The following is a 12,889-nucleotide window of genomic DNA, read 5'->3' on the forward strand; positions in this document are numbered from 1 at the left end:
CGATCTAAAATTCTTACCGGCTGCTCTACAAAAGACAAATCCGGTTGGATATCTATCGGTTCATATTCTATTACATGCCTAGAATCAGGATTATATCGCTTAAGCATTGACACGTGAAACACATTGTGAATGTGTTGCATATGAGGCGGTAACGCTAATTCGTATGCAAGCTTTCCTACTTTCTTCAAAATTTCAAATGGCCCGACGTATCGTGGCTTCAATTTACCCTTATGGTCAAATCTGGTCAATCCTTTCCATGGCGATATTTTAAGTAATACATGTTCCCCATCCTGATAGTCCATATCCTTCCTTGCTTGGTCTGCATATTTGCGTTGCCTGTTTTGCGCTGTATCGAGTCGTTTCCGAATAAGTTCAATCTTTTCTTTCGTTTGCTGAATTAATTCTGAACCCAAAATTCTACGTTCTCCAACTTCATCCCAATGCACTGGTGATCTGCATTTTCTCCCATATAGTGCTTCATACGGTGGCATTCCAATGCTGGCGTGATAGCTGTTATTATAAGAAAATTTCACTAGGGGTAGATGCTCATCCCAACTGCCTTCAAAATCGATCGCACAAACTCGTAGCATGTCTTCAATCATTTGGATAGTTCTTTCACTTTGCCCGTCGGTTTGCAGATGATAAGCGGTACTCATGTTTAATTTCGTTCCAAGGCATTCTTGAAATTGTCTCCAAAATCTTGAATTGAAATGGGGATCTCGATCAGACATGATAGATATTGGAACTCCATGTCGCATCACAATTTCCTTGAGATACATGTGCACTAATTTGTCGAGCGAAAATCTTTCATTAATTGGTAGAAAATATGCCGACTTCGTAAGTCTGTCAATGATTACCCATATCGCATCATGATTTGCCTTAGTCCTTGGCAGTCCTACTACGAAATCCATCGCTAGATGTTCCCATTTCCATTCTGGAATGTCTAACGGTTGTAATAATCCGCTCAGACGTTGATGTTCCGCTTTAACTCGCTGGCAGGTGTAGCATTTACTCACCCATTCTGCTATTTCCTTCTTCATATTCGGCCACCAAAAGTTTTCCTTCAAATCGCGATATATTTTTGTGCTTCCTGGATGAATGGAATACTTCGGATTGTGTGCATCCCGCATTATTTCTTCTTTTAATTCTGCCACGTTAGGGATCCAGATTCTCGATGCAAAGCGTAAAATTCCTTCATTATCTTTCTGAGTTGTGATCTCTTCTCCCGTTAAGTCGTCATCTTGACTTATCACTTCATCTTGACAACGGCGAATCTTTTCTAGCAACTCCGGTTGGAAGGTCATAGCGTAGATAGATTCTGCAGATTCATTAGGAATACGAATCTCGATTTCTAATTTGTCGAATTCCTTGGCCAATTCTTCGCATGAAGTTAACCGATTCAATCTTTTTTTTCTGCTTAGCGCATCCGCTAAAACATTTGCTTTTCCTGAATGATAACTGATTGTGACATCGTAATCTTTAATCAATTTCAGCCATCGACGTTGTCGCATGTTCAGTTCCTTTTGCGTAAAGATATACTTCAGACTTTTATGATCCGTGTAGATTTCGCATTTTTCACCGTAGAGATAATGTCTCCAAAGCTTCAATGCAAATACGATCGCTGCCAATTCCAGATCATGTGTAGGATATTTCTGTTCATGAGGTTTAAGTTGTCTTGAAGCATATGCAATGACGTTACCGTGTTGCATCAATACACATCCTAGCCCGTGATACGAAGCGTCACTGTAAATGACGAAATTTCCTTGCTCGTCTGGCAATATCAATACTGGTGCGGTCACCAACCGATTCTTTAACTCTTGAAAACTTTCTTCACATTTATCATTCCATTCAAACTTTTCACTTTTTCGAGTTAACTTGGTCAACGGCGTTGCTATCTTTGCAAAATCTTTGACAAATCTTCGATAATACCCTGCCAATCCCAAGAAACTTCGAACTTCTGTGGGTGTCTTCGGTCTTTCCCAATTCAACACAGCTTCAATCTTCACTGGATCGACTTGGATGCCTTCTCTACTGATGATATGTCCTAGAAATTGTACTCCCCTTAACCAGAATTCACATTTTGAGAATTTTGCGTATAATTGCTCTTTCCTCAGAATTTCCAAAACTATCCTCAAGTGTTCTGCATGCTCTTTTTCTATCTTGGAGTAAATCAAGATGTCATCAATGAATATAATTACGAACTTGTCCAAATATTTCTTGAATATCCTGTTCATCAAATCCATGAATGCAGCTGGCGCGTTTGTCAAACCGAATGCCATTACAAGAAACTCGTAATGTCCATATCTCGTACGGAACACAGTCTTGGGAATATCTTCAGCTTTAATCTTTAATTGATGATAGCCTAATCGTAAATCTATCTTTGAAAACCATGCAGCTCCTTTTAGCTGGTCGAACAAATCGTCGATTCTCGGTAAATGATACTTGTTCTTAATAGGGTTAAATATCAAGTAGGTCACTTACTGCATCCAAATGTATCAAGTGAGTCACTGGTTACAAAACTGACTCAAATGAGTCACTCATTTAAATATTTATATCAAAAATATCACTCTATTGTTAGTCAAAATTTTTAAAAATATTATATATCGAGTTTTCCATATTTTTTTTAATGATATTACATCCAAATGAAAGGTTACGAGTTCTACTATTTTAGATAATATTGTTAGATTTTTAAAATTTTATCAACTATTTATTTTTAATTTTTTGATTGTATTATTTGATTTAAATAAAAATAAATAGTAAATAAATTTTAAAAAATTTAAAAATATTATCTAAAATACTAGAACTCAGAATCTTTCATTTGGATGTAATATCATTTATAAAAAATGTGTGAAAACTCAATATATAATATTTTTAAGAATTTCGACTAATGATAGAGTGATATTTTTGATATAAATATTTAAATGAGTGACTCATTTGAGTCAGTTTTGTAACCAGTGACTCACTTGAAACATTTGGACACAGTAAGTGACCTACTTGATATTTAACCCGTTCTTAATAGTGAGTTTATTCAATTCCCTATAGTCAATGCACAATCGCATGCTGCCATCCTTCTTCTTCACAAATAACACTGGTGCACCCCATGGGGATACACTAGGTCGTATGATGCCTCGGTCTAGAAGATCTTGCAGTTGCGTTGACAATTCTTTCATCTCGACTGGAGCCATTCGATACGGAGCTTTCGAAACTGGTTCTGTGCCTGGTGCTAGATCAATAGTGAACTCAATTTTTCGATCTGGCGGTAACCCTGGAAGCTCGTCTGGAAAGACGTCTGAAAATTCACATACAACTGGAATGTCTTCTATTCTAGGACTTCCTTTTTCAGTATCTAACACGTAAGCTATGTACGCCTCACATCCTTGTCGAAGCAATCGTTTGGTCTGCACTACAGTGAGAAATTTATTCTGCTGCTTTTCGCCCTTAAATATATTACCGTTGCATTTTCCGCAGTTCGCAATTCAACTTTCTTATTCGCGCAATCTATCTGAGATTTATGAAATGCTAACCAATCTATTTCCAAAATGATATCGAATTTTTCTAGCTTAAAAGGAACTAAATCTACAGAAAAATGATGTCCGGCTACTTCTACATCACACGCAGGACATACTCGATTTACCGGAACTTAGTCGTCATTCGTTAATTTTATAATTAACGTCTCGCCCAACCATTCAATTTCGCAATGTAACTTATCAAGAAATTATTCAGAAATAAATGAACGGGTAGCTCCAGAATCAATTAATACTTTTGAATCTACGGAGTTCACCAAAAACGTACTTGCAATTACACTTGGATTCTGCACTGCCTCTTTCATTGTCATGTTAAAAGTCCTTGCTCTGGGTTAATTTGGCGGTGGTTGATAAGTGGCATTTTATACCACTTAGAGCGTCTTAAAATGGCTTAAATTGGTGTCTTGAAATCAAGTATTTTGTGTATTTGATGTGTTTTTCTAGTGTTTATGCATTTCAGGGTATTAGTTGCATTTCGGGGGAGGAATCATCAAGAATAAGCCTTGACATGTGTTCACCATTGCGTGAGGAAAGAAATGGGCAGATTACGGCGAAGAAGCGGAACAAATCAGGATTTTTTCCAGTAGAGGTCTGAGCGCCCGCTCAGCAATGCTGAGCGGCTGCGCAGGAAGCTGAGCGCCCGCTCAGCTATGCTGAGCGGCCGCGCAAGGTCGGGAAAAAAGATATATTATTTCAGGACTTCTACTTCTGTTTGGTTTCCACTTCTATGTAATCTGAGTTTTATGGGACTATTATATAAGTAGATTTGAGACGTTTTCACAAGTGTGGATTGAAGAAGATAGTAGTATTACGCAAGGAGCAAAGGAGATAAAGAAGAAGACCGATTTAGCACACCGCAACGAAGAGGAAGCATATTTTCTTGTGATTCTTGTTTCGTTGTAACGTTGGATGCTAGTTTTCTTACTTTGAACTTATTTACTCTTGTGACGTACTCTGTTTTAATATAATTAGTTTAGTTATTATTTTCTTGTGTTTGTTTATCATGATTTCATATGAACCCATGATGACGATAAGTGCTATTATGGGCTAATCGTGATCATGGGGTTGCAACGGATTTATTATGGAATTCTTTAGTAATTGTTTAATACTTTAGTGTGTGATGATTGTATGATATCTAATATTGGTTATGCGTATTCGTCTTATGTGCATCGCGAACATATAAGATAGGGTGTTAATCTCTTGTGAAGCGACGGTGGATCTTGAGATTTAGAACTTGCCATGCTAGCATAGGTTCATGTACGTTGTGCATGATTAGTGGGTAACTCTAACAGTTTTATTTGCCCTATGTAATCAAAAGGAATAACTTGTGCTTAAATCGTTGTGTTGTCAATTTCTGTAGACATATAGGAACTCAACATAATTGATGACTATTCAACTTCTATCTTAATTGTGGATGTTTGGTAGAATGGTATTAGTACAATGAAAGTTGGCTTTTATCAGTTTCGTGTTATTCGATTAATATCATCACTGTCACATGCTAAAGGTAATAACAATGACTATTGAAGGAAGTAGTAATGAAGTTGTGATCTCATGAGTGTTTTATTATTGATAATTTGAAGTGTTAAGTAAGTGATTAATTAAGCAGTTAATTGTAGTTAATATTTAATCAACAATCTTAAGTGTTAGTGTCTTAACATTGAGAAGTAATCATACATTGGTGAGTGAGTTTAATTAGACAATAATTTAGTCTGAGTCTCTGTGGGAACGAACTAGAAAGTATTCTATATTACTTGTGAATGCGTATACTTGCGTGAATATTAGTGCGTGATTTTGCCCTAACAAGTTTTTGGCGCCGCTGCCGGGGACTCGGCGTATTTGTTTAGTTTATGTACTTAACATCATTGGTCATTAGGACTCAGTGATTAGGACGTAGTAGTTAATTATTGTTTCCGGTTGTGTTTTAGGTACTTTAGCAAGTGTTTATGCAAACTCGTTCTCGTGCTCGCAAGAGGACTTTAGATACAGCTGAGGAGACAGACGAAGTTCTTGATATTCCGGAGAAGTTAGATTTTGAGGATTCGGATTCAGGAACTGAGCGGAAAGAACCAGTAAACATGGGAGATCGTATTGTTCAAGCTGATCCAGCTCTTATGGATTTTTCTCGGCCTAAAATTGATGACATTCAGTCAAGCATCCTTCATCCGGCTATTCAAGCTAACACCTTTGAAATCAAGCCGGGCACTATTCAGATGGTGCAGAATTATGTTTCTTTTGGAGGAGCGGCAACTGAAGACCCCAACATGCACATAAGGAATTTTGTCGAGATCTGCAGCACTTTTAAGTATAATGGCGTGACTGATGAGGCTATCAAGTTGAGGCTTTTCCCATTCTCACTGAGGGATAAGGCTAAAGACTGGTTACATTCTGAACCAGCTGGGTCCATCACTACGTGGCAAGATCTTGCGCAAAAGTTTCTGGCGAAGTTTTATCCGATGGCAAAGACTGCTGCTATGAGGAGTGCTCTTACTCAGTTTGCGCAGCAACCTACAGAATCTATGTGCGAGGCTTGGGAACGCTGTTAGGGCGAAATCACGCACTAATATTCACGCAAGTATACGCGTTCGCAAGTAATATAGAATACTTTCTAGTTCGTTCCCTCAGAGACTCAGACTAATTTATTGTCTAATTTAACTCACTCACCAATGTATGACTACTTCTCAATGTTAAGATAATAACACTTAAAATTGTTTATTAAATATTAACTATAATTAACTACTTAATTAACCACTTAACTAACACTTCAATTTATCAATAATAAAACACTCATGAGATCACAACTTCATTATTACTTCCTTCTATAGCCATTGTTATTACCTTTAGCATGTGACAGTGATAATATTAATCGAATAACACAAAACTGATAAAAGCCAACTTTCATTGTACTAATACCATTCTACCAAACATCCACAATTAAGATAGAAGTTGAATAGTCATCAATTATGTTGAGTTCCTATATGTCTACAGAAATTGACAACACAATGATTTAAGCACAAGTTATTCCTTTTTGATTACATAGGGCAAATAAAACTGTTAGAGTTACCCACTAATCATGCACAACGTACATGAACCTATGCTAGCATGGCAAGTTTTAAATATCAAGATCCACCGTCGCTTCACAAGAGATTAACACCCTATCTTATATGTTCGCGACGCACATAAGACGAATACGCACAACCAATACTAGATATCATGCAATCATCACATACTAAAGTATTAAACAATTAACTAAAGAATTCCATAATAAATCCGTTGCAACCCCCTGATCACGATTAGCCCATAATAGAACTTATCGCCATCATGGGTTCATATGAAATCATGATAAACAAACACAAGAAAATAATAACTAAACTGATTATATTAAAACAGAGTACGTCACAAGAGTAAATAAGTCAAAGCAAGAAAACTAGCATCCAATGTTACAACGAAACAAGAATCACAAGAATATATGCTTCCTCTTCGTTGCTGTGTGCTAAATCGGTCTTCTTCCTTATCTCCTTCGCTTCTTGCAAAACACAATCTAAAACATAATCTCCTCTTAATACTCTGTGAAAAACGTCTCAAATCTACCTATATAATAGTCCCATAAAACTCAGATTACATAGAAGTTGGAAGCTAAACAGAAGTAGAAGTCTAAAATAATATATCTTTTTCCCCGACCCTGCGCGGCCGCTCAGCATTTCTGCGCGGGCGCGCAAGGCTGCTGCGCGGCCGCTCAGCATTGCTGCGCGGGCGCGCAAGACCCTACTAGAAAAATTTCAGGTTTGCTCCGTTTCTTCGCCGTAATCTGCCCGTTCTTTTCCTCTCTCAATGGTGAACACATGCCAAGGCTTATTCTTGATGATTCCTCCTCCGAAATGCAACTAATACCCTGAAATGCATAAACACTAGAAAAACGCATCAAATACACAAAATACTTGATTTCAAGACACCAATTTAAGCCATTTTAAGACGTTCTAAGTTGTATAAAATGCCACTTATGACACCCCCAAACTTAAATTGATGCTTGTCCTCAAGCGTCACAGACTCAAAATAAAAAAATATGCATGAATGCAATCTATATGAAAATGCAACGATCCCCCTTACTACAATTAACCAACCAAATTGTCACGTCTCAACGAATGCAGTTAGACACTAAAGATCAATAAACTCATGCAAACAAACATACATCCAGAAACGTGGTGTGTGAAAATGCTTAACAGATATGCTTCGGAACTAGACCAATTACTATGACTAGACTATCCTCAAGGCAATCCTACGATTATACAAAGAATAAAAATTCTAGGCACAAAGTGATATACAACACTACAAGAACTCTGGAGCTTACTACGGAATCGTGCTTTTTATTTACAACTCAAATGCTTATTTGACCGTGCAATGAGTGAGGTCCACAAAAGACTTATACAATGGTATCCATGTAACGAGCGTTAGGTTAGCGGATCCCAGACTCTAAAAGCCTTAGGTCACTAGGCACAAAGTCCCCTAAGAACTTAATAACTCGAATACCAAAGAGCCCACTCTTGATCAATTATGCAAATTTTTTTTTTTTTTTCTCTGAGCAAGTGCGTTTCGCTCCATCTTGCTCAACCCTAGACTACTCGCATAACATGCGAGCCGGCTACTAGCCATTTGACGCCTAGCCACAACTAGCAACAAATTCCATTTTTACTCCATTTTTTTTCTTTTTCATGCCCTTACCACTAAGAACCTATTATCAAATTCTAAGCATAATAAATAGATTATCCTCGAAAATAATCAGATCATAACAACAATCTAGCCCTTAAGCATTCTCTAAGACTTAGTGAAAATACAAGTGCTTCTAGCATGCATATCAACCTACACAACATAATATCACTTTAATGCTATCACTACACTCGCATCAATATCACAATTCAGTCGATAAATCATTGCAAAAGGGATCATGGTATATGCATGAGCTATATGATATGACAAACAAATAAAGCTATATATATAAAAAAACTATATGGCAAAAATTATGCAACTATATGAACTAACTATCATGAATATGCAGCTATATGACACACACAAAATATTCCTTAACTACCACCCCCAAACTTAAAATCTTCACTGTCCCCAGTGAAGGTAGTAGAAAGGAACACAGGGTATACCTACTCGGAGTCATCATCATCATCACCCTCAGTGGGTGGAGTATCAGGCGGCGGGTATGCAGAGTCCTCACCAAAAACTGGCCACTGGATATCAGCTCCAAGGCCTCGAAAAGCAGTCCCTAACGCAAGAGTGAGCTCCTGAGCAAACCTGCTCTGCGTCTCATACATGGCATCCATCCGCCGTGAAAGCCTCCTATACTGGGCATCACCCATCCCAGCACCCTCCTGAGCTCTCGAAGAACTAGCCTCACCACGCCCTGGCCTGGCCATAGTAGCACCTCGTGCTGGACGCCCTCCTGGAAGACGATAACCCAGCCCATGTTCCTCAGGCTCACCACCGGTCCACTCCTGCATCCCATTCAGAGTGCCAGAATCTATCGGAGCTGCTGGCAACTGCAACTGCTCATGAGCCGGCCAGTTCACTCCTACTTCTCGGCATAGCTTTGTAACCGTGGATGCATAAGGGATGTTCATATGCTTTGCTCCCCTCAAAAACTTCAGAATTCCTTGGTAGATAAACTCACCAAGGTCCACATAGTATTCCTCATTCAGAATTCCCCACAACAACTGTGCTCTCTCAACTGTGACCTCATGTGCATGTGAAGAAGGCAAAATATTAGCATATATAAATGCATTCCATGCACGGGATACCTGTTCATGGCGATCGCCGGAAAGTGACGATACTTATTATTGGCTGGACTGCGGTTCCAAACTGTGCCTGGTCGACAGAGAGTCGCACAAATCAAATCCAAGTCAAAATCCTCAGCAGTCTTTTCATTCCAGTTCTCCTCCTCGGGCTTTCTCTCTCGCTGTCCAATCACACGGCGAATCGCCGCAGGATGATAATCAACCGTCAGCCCACGAACTACAGAAAACCCATTCTTTTCAGCCTTCGCGTTCGCGTAGAACTCGCGAACAACACTCATCGGTACTGCTTCGGGTGACTCACAAAAAGCTATCCACCCCTTCTCTGCAATCATGGGCAACAACTCACCATCCCTCCCTGATGGTAAAAACCCCCTCTCCTTCAGAATCGGCTTCCCCAACAGCCTAGTGTACTCCTCCTCCGCAGCTCTGTCAGTTAACCGAGGCCTTGCAGCAGTACCCCATGATGAATCAGCAGTAGGAACTGTGTTGCTGCTGTCAATAGTGCGTGCTCTCTTGGGTGCCATTGATTTGTGAATAAAAGTGTGTAAGAACTGATTTTTGATGTTTATGAGAGGGTTTGAATGTAGGAAGTTGTGAGAGATATGTAGGATAGGTGTATGTATATATAGGGTGTGGAGTAGGTTAAATTAGATTAGGAGTGGGGTTGAGGGATAAAATCATGGGGTAATGGGAAAAGAATTCTTGGGTTTATGGGCTGTAATGGGTTTTTGTGTTTTTTTTTTTTTTCTGAACTGATAAAAATTTTCTGGAACTTGACCCCTGCGCGGCCGCTCAGCATTTCTGCGCGGGCGCGCAGCAAGTTGCACGGCCGCTCAGCATAGCTACGCGGGCGCGCAGAGGGTCTCTGGAAAAAAAAAATTTCAGCCCCTGTTTTCTGATTTTTTTGTGTTTTTGGATAGGTTATTAACTTCTAAGGGTTCCTGTAACAACAATTCATGGGTTGCCTCCCACGCAGCGCTTCTTTTTCGTCATTAGCTTGACGTTCCGTACCTTTCTCAAATAGTCAACAAAATGGCACTAACCACCTCTCGGTTTGCCATATCCCCATAGTAGTGCTTCAACCGCTGACCGTTAACCTTGAATGCTTGGTCCGAATCATTCTCAAAAATTTCCACCGCTCCATGTGGAAACACAGTTTTGACAATAAAAGGTCCAGACCACCTTGATTTCAACTTCCCAGGAAAAAGTCGGAGCCGAGAGTTGAATAACAGAACTTGTTGCCCTGGCACAAATAACTTAGGATGTAGCTTCCTATCGTGCCACCTCTTCACCTTTTCCTTATACATTTTGTTATTCTCGTATGCTTGAAGTCGAAATTCATCAAGTTCATTAAGCTGAAGCATTCTTTTCTTACCAGCTGCATCTAAATCCAGGTTCAATTTCTTCAATGCCCAGTAGGCCTTATGCTCAAGCTCCGCCGGTAGATGACATCCCTTACCGTACACCAACTGAAACGGTAACATCCCAAGTGGAGTTTTGTATGCTGTTCTGTAAGCCCAAACAGCTTCATCGAGCTTTAAAGACCAATCCTTCCTTGACGGACAAACAACCTTCTCTAGAATGCGCTTTATCTCTCTGTTAGACACTTCCGCTTGACCATTTATTTGCGGATGATAGGAAGTAGCTACTCGATGATTCACATTATAACGCTGCATCATAGAAGTGAACTTACGGTTGCAAAAATGCGATCCTTCATCACTTATGATTACCCGAGGTGTTCCAAACCTTGTGAAAATTTGCTTATAAAGAAAATTTAGCACTGCCTTTGCATCATTTGTCGGTAAAGCTTTAACTTCGACCCATTTTGAGACATAATCGACTGCCAGCAAGATGTACTGATTATTGCAAGACGAGATAAAAGGCCCCATGAAATCGATTCCCCATACATCAAAGACCTCGACTTCAAGCATCACATTTAATGGCATCTCATCCTTCCTTGACAAATTTCCCACTCTTTGGCAATGATCACACCTTAAAACAAACTGATGAGCATCCTTGAACAAGGTAGGCCAAAAAAAACCTGCTTGCAGAATACGAGCTGCCGTCTTCTCACCTCCATAGTGTCCACCATAAACCGTGGAATGGCAGTCTCGTAATATCCCCTCCGTCTCACAGAACGGGATACATCTCCTGATGATCTGGTCAGCTCCCTGTCTAAACAAATATGGTTCATCCCACCTATACCACTTCACCTCATGCAGAAACTTCTTCTTTTGCGCGGATGTCAAATTATGAGGCATTATATTGCTGACAAGATAGTTTACAATATCTGCAAACCATGGTTCTTCCTCCTGAATTGCAAACAACTGCTCATTCGGAAAAGATTCATTGATTAACGTCCTATCTTGTGAAGTAGAATCGGGATTCTCCAACCTAGAGAGATGGTCAGCTACTTGATTCTCAGTACCTTTTCTATCTTTGATCTCTAACTCAAATTCTTGAAGTAAAAGCACCCAACGAATGAGTCTCGGCTTCGAATCCTTCTTAGAAACCAGATAGCGAATAGCTGCATGATCAGTGAATACTGTCACTTTCGTACCAAGCAGATAAGATCGCAATTTCTCAAAGCCAAAGACTATAGCCAAAAGCTCCTTCTCAGTAGTGGTGTAGTTCAATTGGGCCCCATTTAAAGTCTTACTCGCATAGTAGACCACATGGAAGAGATTTTTCTTGCGCTGTCCCAGAATTGCACCTACCGCATAATCACTCGCATCACACATCATCTCAAACGGTTCTGTCCAATCTGGTGCTGTAATAACTGGTGCCGTGATCAAACTCTCCTTGAGAGTCTCGAATGCTGCCAAACATTCATCATCAAATTTGAAAGGCACATCTTTCTCAAGTAGATTGCACAACGGCTTAGATATCTTTGAAAAGTCTTTGATGAATCGCCGATAAAAACCCGCATGACCGAGAAAACTACGGATTCCTTTCACCGAATTAGGTGGGGGAAGATTTTCAATGACTCCCACCTTGGCCTTGTCCACCTCCAGACCTTTGCTAGAGACCTTATGCCCAAGGATAATGCCTTCACGCACCATAAAATGACATTTCTCCCAATTAAGCACCAAATTAGTTTCCACGCATCTTTTGAGTACGGCGCGCAGATTATTCAAACATTCATCATATGAGTGTCCAAAGATGGAGAAGTCATCCATGAACACTTCGACGTTATTTCCAATCATGTCAGAGAATATAGCCATCATACATCTCTGAAAGGTGGCTGGGGTGCCACATAACCCAAACGAAACTCTACGAAAAGCAAATGTGCCAAATGGACACGTGAAGATAGTCTTTTCCTGATCCTCTGGTGCAATACAAATCTGATTATACCCGGAATAACCATCCAGAAGACAAAAATACTCATGTCCCACCAATCTGTCAAGCATTTGATCAATAAATGGAATAGGGAAGTGATCCTTCCTTGTGGCTTTGTTCAATTTTCTATAATCCATGCATACTCTCCATCCTGTAACTGTTCGAGTGGGATGAGCTCATTCTTTTCATTTGCGACCACAGTGATACCTCCTTTCTTAGGTACACATTGCA

This window comes from Apium graveolens, chromosome 10 (assembly GCF_009905375.1).
Source record: "Apium graveolens cultivar Ventura chromosome 10, ASM990537v1, whole genome shotgun sequence".
In the NCBI taxonomy this organism is placed as follows: domain Eukaryota; kingdom Viridiplantae; phylum Streptophyta; class Magnoliopsida; order Apiales; family Apiaceae; genus Apium; species Apium graveolens.